Genomic DNA, 27,728 nt, shown 5'->3' with positions numbered 1-27,728 from the left:
AGCTCACACATTTTGGCACCCACCGTGGGGCTCATAAGCCTTGCATATACTTTTAAACATCTCGCAAATAGTTAAATTAATGCATTTGTTATGCAGATTCACTCATGTGTGAATTCTGACAACACTTTTGTTCTGCAGGTTAGCACATGAGCATTCTAGGTTAGCGCTTTTGTCTTAGAATCTGTGCATTTGCATTATAGGTTCATGCATTTGTGCCCTTGGTTAGCACATATGTCAGAGAAATCACGCTTTTGTATCCACAAAGCAGCCCTTTTGTAGTCTAGGTTAGTGCTTATGATCTGCAGGTTAGCATTTTTAAGAAAAAAGATAGTGCATATGTTAGATTAGCGCTTCTGTTCATAAAACTGACAAAATTTTCTTGCAGGTCCGAATGTCCAAGAAATCATATTTTTTAGATTACTAATGTGCATGTGTAGGATGGCATTTAAGGCAAATTTTATGCATTTCATCATTTAGTTAATTAAAAGTCTTCATTTGGGAAGTAACATATCATATCTTGTTCATCTAGTTTAACTAAGAGGATGAATTGACAGCATGCAACTTGTATTTTTAGTAATTTCTCTAAAAAAAAGTTACACATTGACTTTTAGAAAGGCTAAAATGAACACCATGCTTGTTGGAGCAACATCTCCAAATAGGACCTAGCCAATATTTGCTTTGAAAAGGATAAAATGAATTCTTGTATTTCGTGTCTCGAAAGTGGTAGGTATATGCTCTCTCCTTAATTGGGTGACCAAAAAGCCAAACCCACTCTTTTACGCTTTCTTTACTTTCAAGCAATTAAATCCTTTAGAGATCCTGCCTTCCCGAGCTGCCTTGAGGGGGCCAGTGAGAGGGGAACGACCCAAAGTGGAAACGGGCTAATACTGAGTCCTTCCAATCCACTATAAATAAATCATGTTTGTGACAAAAGTCCTAAACAACATGTGATGATAAGTTCATACCGACACTATGTTTCCCCATAAACCCTATAGAGCGTAACCTCTATAGGCTGGGAACCTTCTATATTTATAGAGTTGAAAGTGTCACATGTATGGCCACATGACCAGAAGCCTTTACTAAAAACCACTTGTACTAGTTGCCAAAATCCTTCTAGTTGTTGGCGTAGGAGGTCAGACCTCTGAAGTGGCTCACATACATATGGTTCTTAGTAGAGATATAAAGTTTGCCATGGGGAGTTTTCATGGAAATTGGTGCTTGGCTGCCCCAAAGAAGTGAGTGCCGAGGATGAAGCCAGTGGGGTCAAGCATCTAAATATCTTCTTTGAATAGCATAGCCTTGGGGGAAACCCCACGTGAGATTCAACAACTATTGTCTTAGCTTGCCATAGGGATTTGTAATTACTTGTGCATTTTGTTTATTAAACACTGTGTCTTCTATGTCTGTAACATGTTCCAAATGGTCGAAAATTGAAGAAAATTATCATCTACAAGTGAGCAAAAATCCAATAAATTTCTAAAAAGGTTTGATTGAAAAGGGGAATAGAAAAACTTTCCAACACTTGAAATGCCAGATCAAAATCAAAATATCAAAACATCAATATCAAAATAATTCTTGAAGTAGGTTTTTCTCTAGAGCATCACATATTTTCAAACTAGCTCAAACAACTAGGTTACTAATCCAATAGGTTATACTCAAAAGGTTCTATAAACATCAACATTTAACAAGCTATCGATTCAACCATCTTAAGTGAAAAAAATCAACATCTTTGTCAAGTTTCTCATCAGGATAATCAAATCCTCTATCACGAAGCTTGATCAAATCTATACTAGGTTCCTAATCTTGGATATGTCTTTCCTATTTTGAACTTAGGTCATATTAAAACAAAAATCGCACCAACATTGGAATAAAACAGACTTGTAAATTGTCAAATGCTTATATAACTCTTAAGTATCACCCTAAGAAAAGAAAACCTAGTTACAAAGCTACTCAGAAAAGGATAAGATTCTTGTATATCAATCACAAGATCTTATTGAAACATAGGACATTTCTACACCGTTTTCATCACTACTTACGTGGCTGCGGCACAGAATTTGACGGTGAAACTTTACAAAGACGCGCTTTTCAACAAAGAGACACTTTATTTCAACAAACAAACAATAGTGGTAAGATCAACAAAGCATATCTTCCTAAACCAATATTCACCTATTGACTTTGTCCTTTGGAAATTTCAACAACATTGAAATAATCACATGCCAATTTGGACTAGAGCCCAACACGAGCAACTTAGAAAGCAACAACAAATGGAGGAAGAAGATGCTCCTATATTCCACACTTTTGGATTTACCGATGTTGACGAGGAAGTAGTCAATAGCACCATTAGAGACCTTGAGCAAGATTTCAAATTTGATAAGCTAATGGAAAAATTGTTGGCAAAACAAAAAGAAAATTATCTCTTGATGTTGGCAAAATATGGAGCTAAACTACCACAATACTTTAACATAGAAAACTTGAAACAAGATGTGGAGGCAAGTAACACCCAAAACATAGATGAGCCAAATAAAAAAGATGTGAACAAAGAAAGCAAAGAAGAAATAAGGAAAGAGAAGAATGACAAAAGAAAAGAGCATAGTGATAAGAGAGCTCACGAAGAAACAAGGAGAAACTATGTGGATAATCCATTATAAAACCTTACTCAATAAATACAAACTCTACAAAAATAGATACAACACACGCAAAATTGGACAAGCTCCAAGAAATATTCATTAGAAGATATATGCCCATATCCTTTTGATAAAAATCTGAATATGATACAATTTCCGCAACATTGTGAGATTCCTAAATATGACAAATACGATGGAAAATCTGATCCTCAAGATCACATTAGGGAGTTTTGTACTATGAGCATGGAATTTGCTCATGATGAAACTTACCTTATGCGTCTTTTTCCTAGGAGTTTAAATGGACAATCAATGGAGTGGTTTTCAAGATTACCATCCAGAATCAAATCCTTTGAAGAACTTGTGAATAGGTTTATTTCACAATACTCCTATAATATAAGGAATGAAATAACAATGTTGGATCTTTGCAATGTTAAACAAAAGAATGGTGAATCCTTTATGATTTTATTGCAATGATGGAAATGCATGTTTAATAGGTATCCCAGAGATGTACCTGATCAAGAAAAAATGGACATATTCATTGATAATCTTATCAGTGAAATGAGTTATCAACTAAGGATTCAATGTCCTCCCTCTTTTGACAAAATGATCGAGAATGGTTTGAAAATAGAGAACACAATGGTAAAGAAAGGAGAACTAAATTTTTATAATAATACATACAACAACAACAACAACTACAATGACAAACCCAAGTTCTAGTCAAAGAATAGGAATGTCGGCAATGAAGGGAATGATGATAATAGTACTACAAAACAAGAACAACCAATTTTCAATCTATCAAGTCAAATCCCAAGCAATAACAATCTAGAAAAATATAAAGCTAAGTCCTTTTTCTCCAATCCACGGAGGAAATTCACAAACATTGGAGAATCTTTGGAATCAGCTCTAAAAACTTTGTCTGCTAACAAATTGATTGTTTTGCTAGAAGCAAGAAGTTATGAACCACCAGTCAAGCCCAGTTGGTGGGATGACAATCATTTTTGCAATTACCATCGGAATAAAGGACACCTAACAAATGATTGTCAGAGATTGAAACACCTTATCCAAGATCTAATCTATAATGGAACCATTACAGTGGATAGCCATAAGACAAATGAATCACACTTGGCTTTCAAAACTCCACTTCCAAATTATGACAAAGGTGAATCGTCCCAATTAAAAGATGAGAAAGGAAAAACCAAGGCGAATTACACTTATACATATGATGATGTGGTAAATGTGATAATTGTTAACAAAAATTAATCTTCAGAACCAATAAATGTTATCACGAGAAGCAAAGAAAAGGTTACCTTTCCAGGTCTAGCAAAAGACCCAACACCTAATCCACAACAATATAATTTAGTGGAGCAATTACAACGAATACCCGCTCAAATATCAATTTTGGAACTTCTTAAGGTTTCACCTATGCATAAGGAAATTTTGGAGAAAGCTTTAGTAAAAACAACAGTTTCCAAAGATTTGGATGTAGATCAGTTCCAAAATATGGTAGGACACCTCATAGCTCCTCATTGCTTATCATTTTCTAAAAATGATGATGCATCCTTACAACATCCTCACAATTCTCCCTTACATGTTGAAGTCTCCATAAATAAAAATCGTGTCAAATGTGTGCTCATAGATGGAGGAGCTGGCTTAAACATTTGTGCATTAAGTTTGATAAAAGCTTTGGGATATTCAAAGAATGTAGTAGACCTGAAAAAAAAATAACCATCAAGGCTCATGATGAAGCAGAATGTTCTTCTAAAGGAACTGTTGTGCTACTAATAAAGATAGGACCTGTCGAAAAGGATACATTATGTCATGTTTTAGATTTGAACCTCTCCTACAATATTCTTCTGCGAAGACCATGGATTCACAAGATGCAAGGAGTTCCTTCTACATATCATCAATGTGTAAAAGTTCCACATGAAGGAAAAGAAATCACTATAATTGCAGATTCCAGTCAATATTGCAATAATTTAAAGCCAACACAAGATACAAGAGTTCCACATAACAGAGAATTAGTATATCCTACCAAAGAAATTCAAGCAAAGTTATGGGAAAATTTTGAAGAAAAGCTCAAGTTAAATGATGAAGGAATGGGAAAATATTCTTTGCAAAATTTTCCACTTTCCCCTGAGTCATATGGAAAGCCTACAGATATTCAATCAAAGACACTAGAAAGATCAAAACATATGTTTAAAGGAACATTTGTTAGTGTTGGAACTCTTGCAGAAGAAAATGAAGACAAAGACATTCTTGATTGGTTGTACAAGGATGAAGATAAAACTATAGCAACAATAGCAGAAGTCAATATTCCCATTAAACAATATGGCAAAGGATATGAAATCATGCAAAAAATGGGATATGGAGGAAAAAGAACAATTGGTAAACAACATCAAGGTATTTCAGAACCTATTTGTCCACACTCACAATCCAAAGAAGATAAATCCAGGCTCGGATATCTAAAATCCAATCAAAAGCAACATAATCATCAACAACAAAAGTGGAGAAAGAAATAAGTTTCTAAAGAAGAAAATTGGCAAGAAAAGCTACATCAAGCGGCCCAAACAGTAACCAATAAACAAAAGAAGCAAGAAGAACATGAAAAGAAAATGGAGGAGATCATCATCCAAGGTGAAGAAAAATCTTGTCAACAAGTTCTGAAAATACAAAAAAAGGCAAAATTTGAACAAGATATTCCAGAAGTAGTAAAAATAGGGATGACAGAAATCCGAGAACTTTTTGCACCTTATGACATTCCAGTATGGTATAGTGGAGTAATCTTGGATCAGGATTTAGAAACAGACTCCAATGAATACGAATGGAGTCCAGATGTCTTATCCACTACATCAAGTAAAGAACATAATGAAGATCAAGCCGCTATCACAAAAGAAGACTTGTCTATAGCAGAACAAAAGATGAAGTTAGAAAGAAGGCAAGAAAAACTCAGAATTTAGAGAAAAGAGGCGTATGCAAAAAGGAAAGGAAATGACAAAGACAAAGAAACAATACCACAGGAAGCACAAACATGGATCAGATATGGAAGAACCATGGAAAAGCTAAGAAATAGTCAAGTTGGACTAACTATTAGTCCAGAAGAAGTTGAGTTTGAAAAAAGACAAAATCTATTAAAAGAATCCACTTTACCATGTGCACAAATACGTCAACTCCAAAATGCAAATGAGGTCAATCAAGAAGGGATTTACAGTATCAAAGATGTGCATGTGGACATAATCCATTCATTTAAGGGACAAACGTCAGTTGAATAACCACTTGAGTGTGAACTACACAATGCTAATATTAATTTTGTTAAGACTAATTTGGAAACGCTTGGGAAAGAAAATTCTCAAAAACATTTAAACAATACCTATTCTATGCCAAACTATGATCATTATGTCATGAATGTTGAAACACCATATGATGCCAATGATTATGATTTACCCCTTCTTCATCCTGAATTAATTTATTGGGATAATTTAGAAAACCCCGAACTGAATGTCTTTTCTAATGATGATGACTTAGCCATGTACCTTAACGCTATTGAACCCATCCCAACTAAGATATCTTCCATTGCAGAATCAAGTGATGTTTCTCATAGTCAGGAGAATGCCAAATTTTCTAGTCGCAAAAGCAAAATAAAAAAAGGAAAGAGACCTATTGTTGAAAACCATTTCATGGAAACATTAGATCAATCAAAAGAGAAAACAAAGGACATATCTGATGGTGAAAACCTCCTTGAGGCGCCAGAAGATGGAAAGTTTGACATTCTTCCTACGTATTTTCAAGAGAGATCTGCTATCCTAATAGAACCAACAGAAGCAGTAAACATTGATACATCAAATGATCCTAAAATACTTCATTTTTCTGCCTCATTATCAGAAAGAGAGAAGAAAGAATACATGGAATTCTTTAAGCAAAGACAAATAAATTTTGCTAGGTCTTATGCAGATATGCCAGGACTTAATCCTGATCTTATCATGCATCATCTTAATGTGGATTTAAAAGCAAAACCTGTTAAGAAGAAGCTAAGAAAGATGCATCCACACATTGCTCTTCTTGTAAAGACCGAGCTGAAGAAACTATTAGAAGTGGGTTTCATAAGACCAGTTGCTTATCCAGAATGGGTTTCAAGTATTGTACTAGTATCAAAACCAGACAAGAGCATAAGAGTCTATATAGATTTTAGAGACCTGAATAAAGCATGTCCAAAAGATGATTTCCCACTACCAAACATTGATATCATAGTGGACTTGTCAGTAGGACATGAGATGTTTTCATTAATGGATGGCTTCTCAGGATATAATCAAATAAGAATAGCACCTAAAGATCAAGAGAAAATAACTTTCACCTGTGCATGGGGAACATATTGCTGGAATGTTATGCCATTTGAGCTTAAGAATGAAGGAGCGACTTATCAAAGGGCTATGACAACAATTTTCCATGACATGATGCATACATTCATGGAAGATTATGTCGATGACATACTTGCAAAATATCACACAAGAAAAGAACATTTGAACATTTTAAGCAAGATTTTTGATAGGCTGGAAATATATCAATTCAGATTAAATCCAAAGAAATGTGCATTTGGGATAACCTCTGGAAAGCTCCTTGGGTACATTATATCAGTGCATGGCATTGAAGTAGATCCTGGAAAAGTTAAAGCTATCATGGAGATGGAGTCACCCAAGAACATAAGTCAATTGCGATCTGTACAAGGAAGGTTGCAATCAATCAGGAGATTTGTTTCTCAATTGGCTGATAGATGTCTTCCATTTACCCATCTTCTACATAAAAATTTTCCATTCAAATGGGATATAAAATGTGAAGAAGTTTTTTTACAAATATAAGAATATCTTATGAGTCCTCCAGTACTGATATCACCAACCAAAGGGAAATCATTGTTACTCTATGTCTTAGCAACAAGTGTATCATTAGGCGCTCTCCTAGCTCAACATGATGATGAAGGAAAGGAAAGAGCAGTTTATTATGCCAGCAGAACACTTCTTGGCTATGAGTTAAATTATTCCTCTATTGAAAAGATATGTCTAGCAGTTGTATTTGCAACTCAGAAGCTGCGACATTATATGTTGATTCATTCTGTAAAACTAATAGCAAGGATAGATCCTCTCAAATATCTATTGAGCAATTCAACATTGACAAGGAGATTAGCCAAATGGGTTATGATACTAAGTGAATTTGACATAGAATATGTTGACCAGAAAGCTATTAAGGGACAAGTCATTGCTGATCAATTGGCTGATGCACCTCTACAAAATAACATGCCTTTGCACATCAAATTTTTTGATGCAGATATCTTGACAATAAGTACAAACTTTTGGGAATTGTACTTTAATGGTTCTTATACTCAAAATGGATCAGGTGCAGGAATCTTTTTCATCACACCTCAAGGACACACAATTTCGAAATCGTATACACTGTGATTTCCATGCAACAATAATACTGCAGAGTATGAAGCATTGGCTATAGGGCTTAAAATGGCCATTAAATGGAATGTCAAAGAACTACATGTCTATGGTGATTCACAACTTATCATTAATCAAATAAATGATGAATATCAAACAAAGGATGATAAACTTATGACATACAAACAACCAGTGGAGGAATTTAAAGAACACTTTAAAGAAATCACTTTCACCCAAATTCCTAGAAATGAGAATAAAGCAGCAGATGCAATGGTTACAATAGAATCTCTCTTGCAAAATAAGGAGAATCAACAACATTACAAATTTCTCATGGAAGATATCTTAACCCCTACCATTCAATCCCAGCATACCTATCGAATTTGCCATATATCAGAAACCAGTCAATCCTTATATGGTCAAACCTACCAAGATTTTAAGGATCATATCCTTCCTCTTGAATTATCTCATAATCAACAAAGAAACTTTATCCATCAGTCCTCTCGCTATACTATTATTGCTGATATCCTATATAGGAATGGTCCAGATGGTACTTTGTTGAGATATCTTGAAAAAGACGAATCTAAGAGAGTTCTTAATGACATTCATGTGGGTATTTGTGATACACACTCAAGTGGTTTAACATTGGCTAAGAAACTTATCCGTATGGGTTACTTTTGGCCTACTATGGAAAGAGATTCATTCACCTATGCTAGAAAATGTAAACAATGTCAGATCCATGGAAATCTAATTCATGCACCAGCACAAGAGTTATATCATATGACAGGATCATGGCCATTTTCACAGTGGGGCCTTGATTTGGTGGGAAAGATCAATCCCTCATCTTCTAATGGACATAAGTTCATTTTGATTGCTACTGAATATTTTACTAAGTGGATTGAAGCAGTGCCTTTAACAATAGTGATAGGAAAACAAATATCATCATTCATCTTGAATTACATAATCTGTCGCTATGGAGTTCCTATAACCATTATCACAGATAATGGAAGACCATTCAAAAATCAAGATGTGAAAGAGCTATGTGAACAGTTTCATATCAACATAGGTTCTCTACTCCATATTATCCACAAGGTAATGGTAAAGCTGAGGCATCAAACAAAACTATCTTGAAAATCTTGAAGAAAACAGTCAATGAAGCTAGAAAAGACTGGAACATTCAGCTAGATCTTGCTCTTTAGGCATACCGAACTAGCATCCGCACTCCAACAGGGGAAACTCCATATTGTCTGGTCTATGGATCAGAAGCTATATTACCTATAGAAGCAGAGATACCTTCTCTACGAGTATCCTTGCACGGTCTTATACCAAAAGAAGAACAACGAGTCTATCGACTGCAGGAACTAGAATTAATTCAGGAACGTCGCCAAAATGCAACAGAAAATTTGAAAGTATATCAACAAAGAATGGCAAGAAGCGATAACCACAGAGTCAAGCCGCGTATTTGTCTGCCATTATCTACTTCTTATTCCTATTATCGATTCTATATGAACAAGTAGATTGCAGACATATACACCTATATATATATATGTGTGTGTGCGGATACACACCTGTACACATATCTATCTATCTGTATGAGACAACATTATAATAACAATATAATTCTGTAACATACAACATAATAATAATATAATCTTGTAGCATACAACTTAATAATAATAATATAATTCTGTAAAATAGACTGGAGATATACTCCATATGACCAATCTACCAAAAAGATACAAGTATATATATATATGTGTGTGTGTGGCACACACGTCCACACACATATACATACCTGTGGCATCAACCCTATCCTCTAGCTTTCCCTACACCTTTCCTGACGCAGTTGCCTTTCCCTACACCTTTGCTGACACAGTTGCAGTTCCACCGCTTTTCCTTCCTCCCCGTGTCTCCCACTAGCTCTGCGGGTTATCTCTGCTATATACCCGTGGAGAGGAATGGTTGTGTCCCTCCACGGGGTCCCTTCCGTGGGAAGGGTGTGATGGTGGTCGCAACCCATGTTGCGACTCCCATCCCACCACTTTCCGCGGGGGGTGGGGGGTGTTTAATTCCTCTCCTTTAAAATGCACGTCACCAAATTTCATGTAATGTTTAAATATGTTTATTTAATAATTCTTCTTTCCATCATTTAATATATTTAAATATATTAACATTTTCTAATAATTTATTTCTTATACTAACCTTATTTAATATATTAATATTATTTAATAATTTATTTCCTTTTTTAATATATTATCATATATCCATAATAAATTTTTGTTCCCACTGGGGGCAAAATCCTGATTCCTTTTGCCAAGATGATTATATCAGTTAATGACCATTAAAACATGTGAATGACATACAAGATTCAATGTTTATATCTTGATTTTATTGTTAATCATGTACTCTATGCGACTCAAGGATGTCCATGACTAGAGAAGCTATGATGGGACACTATTATTTTCTTTGGTTGTTGTCTATGGTTTATCTCTTACTACAGTATGAACTTGTCTCAGGATATGACCAGCAAAAGATCAAGGAGGACGTTCCAAGTCATGCATGAAAGGGGATTATCCTTGTCTGTTCTGCAAGCAATACTTAGGTCAGCTTGATCCATTATATCAAGTTGCTTGTATTAACTTACTATATCAAAATCCATGTAAGAAATACTCAGGTCATCTTGAATCATTATGTCAAGTTGCTTGTATTTTCTTACATTTAAAGCTCAATGATGAAATCAAGCATTGTTACAAGATAGCATATGAAGAATGGCAGTACAATTTTTAGTTAGATGATTTTGGATTAGCTCATTATTCATCTGCATTATAAGCATTCATTGTCAAGTTGCATTATAAGCATATCATTTCATTAATAGATCAACGGTCATAAATAAAGATTGAGTATACTTGGACAAACAAAAACAATTTGCATTTAATCATTATAGGTGCATTCATTTTAAGAAACATTTTAATCATCATCCATTTCATTAGTTTGCATTTAATTAAGTGTATTTCATTCATCATATAGTGTATCATCATTATTATTTTCACTATCATTCCATTAATGATCATTTAGTTGCATCTTTGCACTTAGATTCATAATCATTATAAACATTAAATAAAAACTCAAAAACATTTCATATAGATCATTTACATTTACATCATCATAAATAAAAAGAAAATCAATCATTCATGTGCAAATCCGTATAGATCATTGCATTCATATCGTTTAAGTTAGAAATCATTTCCATTTGCATTCAAGGTCATCAAAAATCAACAAAAGCATTTATCATTGCATCATCATATGAAGCATCATCATCAAATAGAATAACATACATAACATCATCCATATAATCACTGCATTCATATAATCAAAGCATATAGATCATTATCATATAAAGCATCATCATCAAATAGAGTAACATGCATATAAATCATCATCATCATATAGAATCCATGTTTGCATATAGATCATCAAAAAACAATAAAAGTCCAAGTATACAATGATATGCCTCATCAACTACAAATCAAGTCATGGTTGTCCTGTACCACTACCACCTGACTCTGTCCATCTCTGTGGCTGTGGGCGAGAAAATCCTCTAGATGTGTGTCTCCCATGCTCACCACTCCTCTAAGGAGGTCCCATGACCCCACCATTGCTAGTATCCATCAACATGGTGGTATGATAACTACCTGCTCTCTGGCTTTCTGCAACTGCCTCCACATATCGTTATCGCTAGTGGGAAGTCTCCTTCTCGGCTTGAACTAGTTCTCTAACAGTATCCACCAAGAGAGTACTTGATCCAACCTGCTGAATATTATCAAGAAGACCTTGAGTATCATGTTGTCTCCTAATATCTCTATCTCGCTCATTCATAAGAGTCTGGACCTGTGCTCGGAGCTAATCAATTTGTGCTCTCAGACTATCAATAGTATCCTACCCTTACACATCATGCTCTGGTGCATCCTGCTCTGGCATATCATGCACTGCTGTATCCTGCTCTAGTGCATCCTATTGTGGTGCATGAACCCCAATCCCCTTACCAAAAACCTGTCCAACTGCTAGAATCTTGGTCCGAATAACTCTCTGAACCCGTCGTCTAGTCAGGGAAACATGATCCTCATGATCCTCATCATCTCCGCCATGTGCTGCAATAACCCTAGGATCTGAGTAAATCTATCCAAAATCAATGCCTCTCTCGCAACCCCCATCTAGTCCAGTCACCCTGCCTCCTGTCAATGGCGAACCCTCTTGATGATTTCATGCATGTCCTACCATGCTCTCTCCCAATCCATCCAATATCTCTCCCACCCATAGGATGTACTCTCTCAATCCTGCCAGCCAGTCGAAATGGTCCTCCATGGACTCTCAATCGACCTCCCCTCCGTGCAAGTTTCCTACCACCACCATCTCCATCCCCACCATCATCTCCACCTCCCTGAGCCTCATGAGCATCTCTAAGCTCTCATCTCCATCTGCGTCTCCTAGTAATTGGATCATCTGAGTCATCCTCATCATCTCCTGAACTAGGAGGAGGATCTGTTGGATCAGTAATGCGAGGAAATGGATGAGCTAATATATATTGGGCATAATATGCAGTAACCCTAGGATCAAGAATGTGTAATCTCATATAATAATCCACTCTCGGAGTAGCAACAAACTCTACACGAGCAATCTCAAATGACAAGGAAGGTCCCCAATCTCATCTATCTCTGTAACGCCGAGCATATATCGTCACACCAGTAGGCATAGGCTGGATGATACCAAACTATCTCAAAATATGACCAATCAACTGTCGCTCAACAATGAAAGGTGTCTGACCAATGAGATATCTACTCTGCATGATAAATGGTAATGTCTGTGCATCATCCATCCATGGCTCACAATCAAGATATGGTCTCCAAGTAATGTTGTCCAATAAATCTAGCACCCAACACCAATACTCCATCTTACCCATCTTATGCTGAGTAAGGATACCTTCATAAAAATACACATATGTTTGCCTCTCTCCCCGCACTCTGTGATGGATAGGTTGGGTAGCAACAATGTGCTCCCAGCACCAAATCTGCAATAAAGTGCATCGAGTAGACAAACGCGCACTCTCATCATACACTACCTAGTGAAGATCATGATATAAATGTGCCAACATTCAAACACCCCAAGCATATTGAGTACGATGATGCATCATACTTAGGAGAATCTCACCCCATCCAACTGAAAAACCTCATGATCTCCTATCAGGACATATAAACCCTCCAATCAAACTAGCAAGAATAACAGGAAGAGCCTCATAATACATCACCATATCAACCCATCTGATCTCTCCTCTACCAATGCTATCACCAGCAAACACAACTCTGCAAGCCTCTGTCCCAACCCGATCCTGATAATCATACTGCACAAGCTCACCAGTCACTGGGATATGCAGAATCCTATAGACATCCTCAAGAGTCACACTAATCTAACCCATCGACAGGTGGAAAGTGTTATGCTTGTTGTGCCATCTCTTGGCCAACGCCATCAATAATCTTCTATTATGCGTAATCTTAGGTATATACAATAAATGGCGTAAACCACAGGCATCTATATGTCTGATCTTAGCCTAGGTCAACTCCGGAACTAAATGATGCACTGCAGGTAATTTCTCCCGATACTAGAGAACATCAAGTTTCTCCTATTTTGTCAAGAGAAATCAATCAAAACAAATCAATCATCAAATCTATCTATCTATCAAATCAAACTGAAGCAAACTACGCTATCTATCTATCAAATCAAAACTGAATCATCAAATCTATCTATCTATCAAATCAAACTGAAGCAAACTATGCTATCTATCTATCAAATCAAAACTGAATTATCAAATCTATCTATCTATCAAATGAAATTGAAGCAACTTACACTATCAAAACATTTTAAAACCTATCAATCATGGTTTTTTTATCAATCATTGAGTTTACTCAAAAACTCTACTAAGCTCTTACATCAGAAACTAAATCGGTTTCTTAGAGCTACTCTATCAATCAAGATAATCAAAGCTATCTATCAATCACACAATCACACAATCACTAAATCAAGACCCTATTTCATCATCAATACATATTAAACATGTTAAATCTAATCATCAAAGTGATTTTTAGCCTTTGCACTTATCAAAAACATCAAATTTGAGCAAAAGCGCTATCATCTTGAGCATTTGTGCTAAACTACAACAAATGTGCTAAATCTAAAGACATTTGCACTAACTTGGTGCATATGCGCTATCTTTTTGAACAAATGCGCTAAAACTACAAGCATACGTGCTAACCCATGCAAAAGCGCTAACAAACGATGCATTTGCACTATCCTATGCATAAGCGCTAACATTTTTAACATATGCGCTAATAAAAAGAGAATATGCGCTAATCTATTCATTTGCGCTAATCCTAATTGAATATGCATTAAAACAAATTGCATTTGCGCTAACCTAATGCCGAAAAAATTCAAAAAAATTGGAAAATTAAAAAATGTGCCTAAAACATGAAAATTTGATTGAAAACTTGCAAACAAGGTTTGGGATAAGATACCTACCGGATATCCATGCTCGATAGGTTGCTGGTAATGCCAAACACCCTCAAATCAATGACACTCCAACAAAATCACCATTTCGCCACCTCAGCAAGAATATTTTCTTCACAAGCTGACAAGGATAACAATGAAATTAAAATTAGCCTTGGTTAATTTTATATTTACTATTTGAAGAGTAATTAATTTCAATGGGGCAATTTAATTTGTTTTTTCCAAATGAATTTAATTGACTTAATTTTTATCAATTATCATGAGATCAATCGTTCAAACTAGAATTTTAGACAATTTCACGATCAATCTCCTGAGGGGGCACACAAACAGGATTTTCAATCTCTATTAGGCGCACTATCGAGACTTGATTTAATCTTTGAAACAATGTTGTCTTCACATCATTTCAAAGAGGGGCAAAATATATACACATAAAAATTGGCTATGAGCAATTAAATAAATATTTTATATTTATTTAATAATTATTCTTCTATTAAATAGTTAATTTGAAAAGATTAATTTATTTAATTCATTTTCATGTCTTTCTATTAATTAATATTTTATTAATTAATTCATTTATCCTATTCTTCTAATTAATTAAATATCTAATATTTAATTATTCCTCTAACCATGTTAATTAAATATCTAATATTTAATTATCTCCTCCAAACAATTAAATATCCAATATTTAATAGTTATTCTCCTATCCTATAGTCTCAAATATTAAATACTTCCTAAATTATTTAATCTTCCCACCATCTCCACTTCATCTTCCCTTTGCCAACTCATCAAACATGTGGCTAAGGAAATTAATATTTCTTAATATTAATTCATCATTTATCTCCAACCTCCAAACTTAATGAAAATTGTGTACGTACACATATTTCATAACCATTTCCTATATTCTCTCCAACACCCCCTACATCTTAGGAAGGACTTGAGTCCACTTGTCCTATCATGCCTAAATCTTCTCCAACCATCCCTAGATTCTCCCAGTTAGCAACCCAGTCAAGCTGAGATGAGTGACACTTGTCTTCTCCTTCGCCCTTTCTCTCAACCTTCACCTTTGCTGACAACCATCCAAATCTGTAGATCTTATCATGACCATGATCTAAGCCACGTCATCTCATCCTCTCAAAGTCTATAAAATCAAGAACTTCAGTTGAGAGAGAGTTAGAAACTTCAAGAGACTTCAAGTGCATTTTGCAAGCTAATCATATGCATCTGTGAGTTTTAGTTTTGAAGCAAATAGCAATTATCATATAATATCATTTAGCATAATCATTTAGTATAATCATGTAGTATTGCATATCATAGTATCAGTTAACTACAAGTTATCAATCCATTCTTCATATGCCATCTTGGAAGCCATCAGTGCATTGTCTGAGAGCACACCATCTGCAACCAGGAACAATGGAGTTAGGACACAATGAGACATAAATCATAAAGGTAAAATAATGTTTTATTTTAGTATGTATTTCATGTAGTTTCATTGGTTGAATTTGGATTTCCTGTATGCATTTCCATTTGTATTTTCTAAAACTAACTTATTACAGGTAGAATTTTGAGGATGAAATTCAAGCTCACATAGTTATAACCAAGTAATGGTAGATCATGAAGATACATTTAAAAAAATTTCACCATGAAGTGGAGAACATTTCCTTGCAAAATAAGCTTTTTGGGCTGATAAATATTGGTTCAAGATCTATTTGACAAATGCATAGTCATTTATATGAACTAATTAATATTGTTCTCAAATAATTTAGGATATCATGTTGCAAACATAAGAAGGGTGTTAAAATAATTTCAAGATTATGGAATATCACTTCCCCAAAAATACATATATTTGGAATTGCAAAGGGGAAATTTATTGGACATGTTATTTCTTACAGTCCTACTTTGGTAAAGATCAATTTTTCTTGTAATTTGTCGTAAGATTTGTTAAAGTAGTTTATCCATTGAATGCCATGTTCAAGAAGGATTCTACAATAAAGTGGATTCCTAAAGCTAAAGTTACTTTTGTTGATTTCATGAAAGAAATTGGTGATGCCCCAATCCTGACCAATCCATATTACACAAAGCCTTTTATATCTATTATTTTATATTTGAACATACTTGTGTGATCATCCTCACTAAAAAAGAATTAACTAAATGAAAAAAAGACTATAGCATCCTACATTGGACCAAAGGATTATGATCAAATGTATAGAAGAGAACATTATCACAAGGATTGGAGTATCATATTCTCTCATATGTGGAAATGACCACTCCTTTTCATCAATAAATTTCTCTAACTGATATTTTCAATATTATATAATTTAAAAAAATTACTCTAATTACTATTTGCTATAAAAATTATCTAAAATGAGAACTAGAACAAAATGCTCACTAAGATATCAAAAAGGGGAAACCAACCAAATATAAGAGCTAGAGCCAAACAAGTTACATCCTATTTTGAATTAGAGCATTGAGACTACTTATCTATCATCATACCCTCAAAAAACTTGTTAGTGGGGTACTTCTTAAAATGAACAACTACACAAATAGATCTAATATTACACTAAAAAAAGCTTTAACCCATAGTATGGGCCAATAACAATAGAGACAACAATATTGCCAATAGAAATATTATTATTAGGGCAAAAATAAAACCAATAGAAGAAATAACAAAAATATTAATAATATTTGCTAGAAAACCATTAGACCCATCACCAGTCAATTTAGCATCAAAAAAATATTTGGAATTTTTAAAATAAAATGCATGAAAGACTAGGATTAATCTCAATAACATCACACATATCATCATGAACTTTAGTATCTATATTATCATCAAAATCATGTAAATTAATCACAACAAGAGATCTAATGCATGGAAGAGATGAAGAAGAACAATCATTTTGGATAGATAATTTTAATTTTTAATGTGGTTGATTAAGATAAAAATCCTCCCTAGGATTAGGTGAATGTTGGAAAAATGGGACCAAGTGAAAATTTGATGGCCTAAGGGAGGAAACACTTTGGGAAGCAAGATCACGAGCCTTGGCATGATGTCTTTGTTGATATTCTTACCCAGTATAATTATTCTTGTTACAACTCAAAGCTTGGGAAGGTTAGGGATCAATCAACATAGGTTTCTTTTCTTCCTCTATAGAAGGAGGAATAAAAGAAACCTCACTAGGATAAGAGATACAAGTTGTTGTGAAATTTTCTCTTTGACATTTATAAAATGTGAGAGGAAAAATTGTAGCATATATAGGAGGAATAGGAGTGGTAGAAAGAATTTCAGATCTGGGATATATTCATATACTATGATCAGTAGTACATAAATATTACAAAAGGAGAATGCACTTGCATTCGGGCACACTACCTAGAACCAAAGGGTCAATTACAGTATGGAAGTCTCACTGACTTATAGATCATTTACAATTATAACTATAATGATTCAACTCCAAAATAACATCAAACAATGTCTGGATGAGTTCTGGTTAAGTGAAAAGAGTCAGACTATAACACCTCTCCAACTCTGTCGTGTTTCGCTTCTTGGTCAGCTACCAGATCAAGAATATGCACATAAAATTGTACCAAATAGGTTTCTCGATCACTACTCACTCATATTACACCACAAAAAGATCTCCTACATCAATCATATATATCTGCAATCACAAATTAAGACATTCATCAAGTCGGCCAACCATAATATGAAATGTAACGTGTAACCAAGTGTCGGCTCCGTATCTCTAAAACATATGCAGATCAACCAAATGATGTCAAAATGACTTCTACACAACGACCCTATCAATGCACAAATCTGACCACCACAATCATTGCAAATATTTCAGACCAAAAGTGCTCTGCTACCGTGAGATACCAGTGACAGATTACCAGATCACTCCCTCTGTCAGTTACCAAAAACCATAACTACCAGATAGAATTTCCATGAAGATTTTCCATCAATGACAACCCTAATGCATTATTCATGCATTGGTATCAACTGGATGAGTGTCAATTGCTAATAATCTCCCCCTTTGGCATTGATGGCAACACTCGTGATCAATGACTAAGTGTCAACATGTATACCAAATAAAAATTTCTAAGGCTCCCCCTTATATCAAAAGTCAAATATTGTATCATTCTCTATACATTTTTCACTCCACTCTTCCCCTTTGACAACAATGCCAAAGTTGGGGTGCTGCACAAAAACTTGTATACAAGGATATATCCAGATATTATACATATTTTAAGGTACCTGCAAAATTGGTCTTCAAAAATACTAAGTGGGTATCCCCACCCATTCTTCAAGTTGTCCAAAACTGTGATGAAAGATCTAAAAACATAAGCATATATCTCTACATATTTCAATTTAGTTAGAACTTATTGTGCCATTGTCTTAATGCAATCAACTTTTTTGCTCAACATGGTCTCCGTCCGTGGAGCAATAAGGTTCCATAGCTCACCTACCCGCCTCAATACTCTCTCATTTTTTGATTTTTGACTCAAGATTTGATCAATTAGAGCCATTACATGACCTTCTATGTTGCTGGTTAGGGATGCATTGTAATCAAATGACTGAGATATATTATCAAGATTACTCTGGCAAACACTGATCTGCTTGTCTATGTCCAATGTGAATTTGGGAAGTATAAGGCATGAGTTGTATCTCTTTCCCCCTTCACTCAATGCCTCAAAGATTTTCTGCAGTCCTTTGTTCAATCTAACTATGTCATCTTCAATCATCTTTAGAAATGTCTGCATATGCACCTCCTTGAATCTGTCCAATACTTTCTTTGTGGTTGCCTTTTCCAATGACTCAAAATTGGTACTAATATTATTGTTTTACTATAGCATCTTGCTGGAGGGGTTAGAATTTGGATCTAATTGTAGTTCCGGTACCACCATTTGTAAAACACCTATATTCATCTCAAACAACTTTTTTTCCTCAGTCCTGACTAGCTTGAGCCTGGACCGATGCAGCAACCATAATCCTTTTAGCTGGAGACATCTGTCCAATGTCAAGCGATCTATCAAAGATGATGGATATTTGTAGGAAGATCCTTTTCCCTTTGTCCTTCAGTGTGTCAATTGCCATGATTATCGGGACATCATTAGAATTTTTCTTTCCCACTTTTCCCTTATCATGTAGCTTATCCTTATCTGACTCCTCTTTATCTACATCCTTTTCCAATTCTCACTTAGTATGAACTTCTTCTTTATCCTTTTCTTTTTCTTCAGCCTATGTACCAGTGTCACCACTTGGTACAGTATCGTCTTTTGGTGTCTCCTTGGCCTCTTCATCTTTCCCTTTCACCATCTTTGTGCGAGCCTTGTCAACCAGAGGATTTCGACTGTCCTCTGCATCAAGGGTTATATGGGCCTGGTGTTTCGGATGAGAAGTATCTTCCTTCTAATATTCTTCATCATACTTAGGGTTGATTTGCAACCAATTGTTATTTAGGAAATTTTTCCATATTTCTTTAGTTTCTTTTCTAACTTCCTCAACCCTCCCAACCATAAGCCTGTTTACTATATTTTTTCTTCGGAATTCCTTTTTGTTGGCTAGCTCCATGATTCTACCAACTTCTTGTTAGATGCAAGCACTGATATTGATCAATTCATGTTCTTTCATTTCCTTATCTAATAGCCTTGTAGTTAGTCTTCTAGCATTAAGAATGTGTATATAAATCTTTTGGACTACTACGGTCTAATTCAATTAATGATTTGTTGAAGTTATGTAAATGCATCACAACAACTTCCTTAATTTCCCTCTGATCATTCTCATCAAGATTATCATAGGATGCACTAATATTCTTGAGATTACCACCAATAACTATTTCATCAATCAATTCTTTTGCAGTCAATAGGGGAATGATGGTATATTTACCTCCCACCTTGCTGGATTCAAGATCTTCATCAAGATTTGTCCTTAGCCTTCTTCTTCTCTTAGGTCTACCGGTTAGAGAAGGTTTTGATTTTGCCTTTTTGCTTTGTTGGGCACCACCAGACTATTGGTTTCCTAATCACTCTGACAAATTCTCCTTTCTTCTTTGCTTTCTTGGCTTCCTCATCTGACTCAGTGTCAGATGCAACAAGAGATATAGCAATATAAGTTCCTTTTGGCTTCTACTTCTTCTTTAGTACTCATTTGTTGGATGAGCTTTGGGCTATTGATTGAGGAGATGGCTTCACTAGAGTAGGAGAAGACTTAGTCTCCTTACACTTTGATTTGGAGGGAACTGATTCAGTCTTAGGCTTCTTTGATTCCATCTCTGCTTCCATCTAAGCCTTCTTCTCCTTATCTTTCTTGATATATTCTTTGGTAAAGCCATTTGTTTAGCCACAACCTTAGTCATTTTTGTTACTTTTCTTTTCCTTTCTGGCTGAGTGAACTTCTTAAGAAATTCCATATCTTTTTCTTTGAATGTGCTAAATTTTGGTTCTTGAGGGTCAACTGGTTTGCTCAAGAGATGTTGAGCATCAACCTCATAACCCATTGGCATTATCCAAACTATCCCTAGTTCAACAACCTCTATATGGCACTGATCTTTGTCGACCATGAAATAGATAGTATTTGCAAATTTGTCCACCACTTTCTTACGGATCCTTTCCCTATTCTTGATTCTGGCTTAGAAGGTTTTGGAGAAACTCCATAGGGTAGCTGTCTGATTCTCTATATTTTCCAATCTTTCAAACCTTGTATGATCTGAGTGGCTACCGATAAGTCATATGTTCATTGGACCCTGCCTATCCTAGAGATTTCATTTATGAAGTATAGTGCTAGGCAGACAATTAATGAATCAAATTTGAAAAAATTCTTCTTATCTATCTTGATTTTCTTCATATTTCTTAGGATCTCTTCAAGAAGAACTGTGCAGAAGTCATACTGCATATCCTCTTTTACCATCTGATAGGATACATATATTGCAGCATCGGAGACCGAATTTAATCTTTTAGACTGATAAACTTTATACCCAATAATCATTGATGTAAATTTAACATCATTCTCTAAGATATCATCAATTGTCATTGATTTGCTGTCAAATTGAGCACTAGTTAGTTTTGTGATGGTTGGGTTTGTTACCTTCCTCAAATTAAGTTTTCCACCAGTTTGGTGCATACATGTGATTACATGAATGGCCTACATGGTTATCTTGTAGGATCTATCTAGACATATAAATTCATCATGGACATGGCTCAAAATGTACCTTACCCATTCATCCTCATTCAATGTCAAAAAATAAAGAAACTGCATCAAACCCTTCTTCTGTAATTGTGCATATTTTGGTTTGTGATTTTCAACTTCATCCATTATGTGCTCAATATACAAGGTTAGGATATCCTTTCTTCCAGTTTCCTCAATTATGCAGTGAATGTATGTCCTAACATTGTCAACGTGTAGAACTCCATATAGCATGGATGAAAAAGCACCATTGGGATCATCCTCAACATATTTAAATGGATGTGACCTTTTAAATTGTGGTCTTGCTCGCTCATAAATTTCTACTACCAAAGGTATATCAACAAAAGAAGATGCCATTTCAATAAATTTAGGGTTCAAAGGATGAACATGCTTCGGTAAAGACCTTTTCCTTCTGTTTGATGCACAAGAACTTCTTATCGGATTACCTCAAACCTTTTGATCGCCTTCAAATCCGGTTCGCCTCGCTCTGCAGCTTCAACTCTTTGCTCACATGTGAGAAATGATTCACAGTTTTCCCTATTTAACTTTGCAAACCCTAAATTTAAGTTGAAATAAATGCAACTGCAAAGTTCCACCAAATGTCTTGTTTAGCATAATCCAATCAACTAGATTCCAAGATCAGCATGATGAATTTCAAATAATCATCCCCAAGCATCTGTAGTCAACCTTGATCGATCACGGATCTCTTTAGGGGGTTCTACAAGATTTTGCATGAAAATGCCACCCCCTAAGACCAAATGCCTTAGTTACCAGATGAAGATCCTGCACCACATTCAAGTGCAGATCTACTAGTTGCCTTGGATTCATGTTTCCTAACCCACAACTTCTCATGCTTATTTCAGATCTATTCTACCTTTGCCTTTCCTTTTTCATTAGCTTTGTTCTTGTCTATTGGAGCATTCTTGTTCATATTCTTGCTTCTGAAATACTTTGCAATGTCACCGATTTTGTTGCATGCATGACAAACAACATTTCTCTACATAGGTATGAAATTCATGTAATTTGGTCTCATCTTGCATTGGTTAGCGATATGTCCAAACATCCCATAAGCATAGCATCTCTTGTTCTAAAAATTGTTCATTACTATTGTACACTTGTTTGTCTTGTGACCAAATTTATTGCATATAAAATACTGACCGGTAGAGGTAGGAACATTATTCACATTATTCATTCCATTATTCACCCTACTTTTGCATTGATTTTCCATATGACCAAATTTATTGTAAAACATCTACCATTGAATTTATAGGCACGAGGTTGTCTTACTAGAGTATTTTTTCTCTTCTGAAGGTTAATATTTTTATTTCTCTATCTAGAACCAAAGGGTTCTCCTTTCTCATATCCATGTCCTCTCATGCCTTTTCCATGTCTCTGACTATCCAGCATATCATCCAACCTTGCTAAGATAGCATTAAATTTGTCTTTGTATTCATTTGCAATAGCAAGTTCATCTCTTAGGGCAACAATCTATCTTTCAAGTTCTTGTTCATTATTCCTTGATTGTGTCAAGTCAAGCTTCAACTGATCATTCTCATTAGTAAGCCCAAAGAATTCATCTGATCTTTCTTTGAATTATTGAGTCAAACTTTCTTCATTCTTCTTCCGCTCTTCAATCTCCTTAGTTAGCTTTATCACAATGGTTTAGATTTCATTCTTCAACACACCATGATCTCGAGCAAGCTTATCAAATTCATCAGCTTTGTCCTGATTTTCCATGTTTTGTTCTTCTTTCTCTCGAAGTGTTCACTTGATCCTTCAAATCTTTAGTGAAGTTTTCTGCTGCATTCAAGTTTCTCTTTAATGAACTTATTTCATTTCTTGCTGCATCAAGATCCTCAAGTGCCACACAAAGCTATCTCTGCAAACCGGAATCCATTGATTCAATCTCCCAGACCTTCCTCAAGCGGTTAGGCTTCCTCAGAGGAACTAGGATTTGATACCAATTGTTGGAATCAAGTAACACTAAGGGGGGGGTGAATCAATGTTCTATCGGTAAATAAATTTTTAAACTTATTCTTAGACCACCAAATGAAAATGCAAGAAAGTCAAATATAGGAACACAAGATAATCAACCACAAAATCATAACACCAGGATATTACGTGGAAACCCGGAAAGGGAAAAACCACGGTGGGATTGAAAACCATAATATTGATATACTGTGATCAGGAGTACATAAATATTACAAAAGGTGATTACAATTGCATTCAGGCACACTGCCTAGAACCAAAGGTTTAATTAGAATATGGAAGTATCATTGACTTACAGATCATTTACAATGATAACTATAATGATTGAACTCCAAAATAGTATCAAACAATGCTTGGATGAGTTTTGGTTAAGTGAAAAGAGTCTGATTGTAACACCTCTATAACTCTACCCGGTTCTGCTTCTTAGTCAGCTACCAGATCAAGAATGCGCATGTGAAACTATGCCAAATAGGTTTCTCTATCACCACTCGCTCATATCAAACCACAAAAATATCACCTACATCAGCCATATATATCCATAATCACAAAATAAGACATTCATCTAGTCGGCTAACCATAATATGCAACGTAACATGTAACCAAGTGTCGGCTTAGACCGGATCTCTAAAACATATGTGGATCAACCAAATGATGTCAAAACAAATTCTACATGTCAGCCCTATCATACCATGCACAAATCTGACCACGACAATAACCGCAAAGATTATGGACCAAAAGTGCTCTGCTATTCTGAGATACCGGTGATAGATTACCGGATCACTCCCTCTACCGGTTACGAAAAACAATAGCTACTGGATAGAGTTTTCATGAAGAGTTTCCATCAATGACAACCCTAATCCATTATTCATGCATTAGTATCCACCAGATGAGTGCCAATTGCCAACAGGGACAAGTAAAACCATCATGCACCTTAATCATAAAAACAAATTTATTATATGTATCTTGATAAAATTATTGTCTAGAGAGATGTTCTTTCATGATAACATTCACCATACATATTGGATCAATGAGAACTCCTCATGAGAGATTTCCTCTAATCATTATAGTAGTCTATAATGGTCCATCGGGTGTTTTTTAAAGATCTCTTGAGTGAAAAGTGTTGCAAAGGTCACACTTAGGCTTAGGTTCCTCATTAAAGTTTACAACATGATTTTCTTTAGTAGGTATGTCACTAGCAACTATGAATCTTCGCTTCTTAGGCTCAACAACATTAGTAGAATATGGAGGCAAAGGATTAGTAAATATTTGCATGTTTTGGTTAAGAGGTTCCATAGGCTTACTTTATTTATCATCCACACCTTCCACAACTATAATATTATTAGTGAGATCTTGAATCACATTATTCAATTTATAACACATCTCACTATTATGGTTGGCTTGATGATAGTATTGGAAATAACCTTTAATATCAAAATAAGGTGACAAAGGCTTATAAATATCTATGAGATGCATGGGAGAAAGATTCATTATATTATAATTAATTAATTTAAGCATGATATTATGCATTGATTCAGAAAAAGGAGTAAAAGTATGATGTGTAAAGTTTGGTGACCATATTCATTCTTATTAGTAGGAGATAATTATGAAGAGGATTCAAATTGACTCACTTGAATCTCATAATTATGAAGCATTGTGCGTAATTGTGTGAAAGATTAATAATAAAAAAAGAAAAGCTTATCTCTAATATCCTTTGCAAATTATTAATGAAAATCTATTAAACATCACCACCAAGCACAAGCTAAGCAATTGGTGAATGTAAATGTTTATATATATACCCACGAAACCATCACTTTTTCCTTAGATCCTTTTTTATATATATATGCATTAGAATTATTTTGAAAATAAAAAATTGAACAAGGAAGCAAGGAGCAAAACCATTGGAAACATTTTTCTCTTAAGGTATTGGTGAAGTGTTTTATCATGAGTCCATGGTCAGGCAAAAAGTCACTACACAATGTTCAAAATATTTTGACATGAGTTTGAGCATCACCTTATCCATTGTATTTCTCCAAATGAGGGACATTAATATGTTGTGGAATAAGAGTACAAATTATGTCATTGGAAAGTGGGATAATAGTATCACATGTAAAAAATTTAAATTTGGATTGGGTTATGGAATCCAATTGTAGTTTCAAAGATGAAACATTTTTCACCAAATGGTTTATAGTGGATTTGATGGATAGATTTGTATTGGGAGATGTTAAATTATGATGGAGGTGTAACATTATGATAGGTGGGTAGAGGAGATGGTTGGGAAAAAAATGGAAGGCTAATGGAAGGAGGTATGTAGGAGTATTGATTGATAGGATTCTCCCAATTACTAACATGTGTAACATTAACATTTTGTTTAGAAGTACAAACATGATGTAAGATGTATATGAATGCACATTAGGAAAAGTTGTTGGAATGAAAAGTTAAACTTGATTTGTAGGATTTTAAGAACCAAGCACTTCAACACAAATTTTTAGTGTTAGAACATAATTATGTATAATATGACAATTATTACGCAATACATTCACAAAATGCTCATCATTTTGAACCATTAGTCAAAAATCTTCATCCAAGGGGATTGGCTCTCTTCGTCCAATTTCAGATAATGTTTCCCAAATTATTCAATAGTCACTTGAGTTCAAGGGTTATCCTAATCATGAGAATTATGAAGGGTAGGATTCTTCATAATGTTAGGCATGTCTTGTGTAGGAATAGTTGATTCAAAAAAGTTACCATAGAATAGGTTGGTCAACTTAAGCTAAATACACTTAGTATTTAATCTTTGAGAAGCCATAAGTCTATAACTTCTTCTTACTGAGATATTGGATTTAGGACAAAGGGTCACGAAACTCATACATAAAGAGGTCAAAAGCTAATGAACTATTTGTGTACTTGCACGGTCTCTCATACAACTGATTATGCAAACAAAAAAAGCAATTTAATAGTGAAATTTATCAATAGAATGATCAGTTAACCACTTAATTAAGAAAGATGCACTTTGAAAATAATATACAATAAAAATTATATTTGAGCATGTAAAACAAAACTTATGCAATGCAGAAGTCAAGTTCACTAAAATGTAATGGTGAGGAATGGATGTTCACTAGTCTAAGCATGTAAGCTAGGAATCAAACGCATTCACAAAAATATCACAGAAAGGGGAATAAATTCTAACATGCCTAAATTTAGACTTATTAGAAAGAGCTAGGCACAAATGGGACTTCACTCACCTTTTAGCTGAATTGAATTGATTTAATTTGAAAATGATATGAGATACCTAGCTAAGGATGAAAAATTGAGAGTAAGTGGCATAGACAGATATGAAAAAAATGAGCACAAATCTAGAAATGGGAAACAAAGAGGAACTTGTCTTTAAAATTTGATGTTGAAAGTGCTAGACTATGTGGCTAGATGACCTAGTACTAAAGGTGTTAGATGTAGATTTTGGAAACAATTATAAGATTAGAATGCCACTAAAAATCTCCTCTTGAAATTTAATTGGAAAAGTGTCAAACACTATTTGTTGATTTCCATTATCTAGGGTTTTTTGGTTCTTCAAAATCTAGTTCAATTTATTTGAGTTTTTATTTTTTTGATGTATATCCCTTTTGTCCTGAACCTTTCATATACATGCGCAATAGAGGGAAAATGTTATTGGGTTGATAGGGGGTTTCCTAGGTAGAAATAAAGGTTTAGGATTTACCATATGGTGAATTAAATAGAAAAGAGACCTTACCCATGCAGGATAGCAGGTAGATCTAAAAATGAATGCTTAATTTGAAATGCTAAACCTTATTTATGAATCTCCTTTGTGTCAAAGTATTCATAAAAAGGTTGATGTTGTCATGTACGAATTCATGTACATGTCTTCATAAGAACTTGATCATTAATTCCATCTTGAATGCTTGAATTCTAGATGATTGACCTTTCCTTCGTTGCTCTAATTATTGATTG

This window comes from Cryptomeria japonica, chromosome 10, assembly GCF_030272615.1.
Source record: "Cryptomeria japonica chromosome 10, Sugi_1.0, whole genome shotgun sequence".
Lineage (NCBI taxonomy): Eukaryota > Viridiplantae > Streptophyta > Pinopsida > Cupressales > Cupressaceae > Cryptomeria > Cryptomeria japonica.
Note: the sequence above shows the minus strand (reverse complement) of the source record.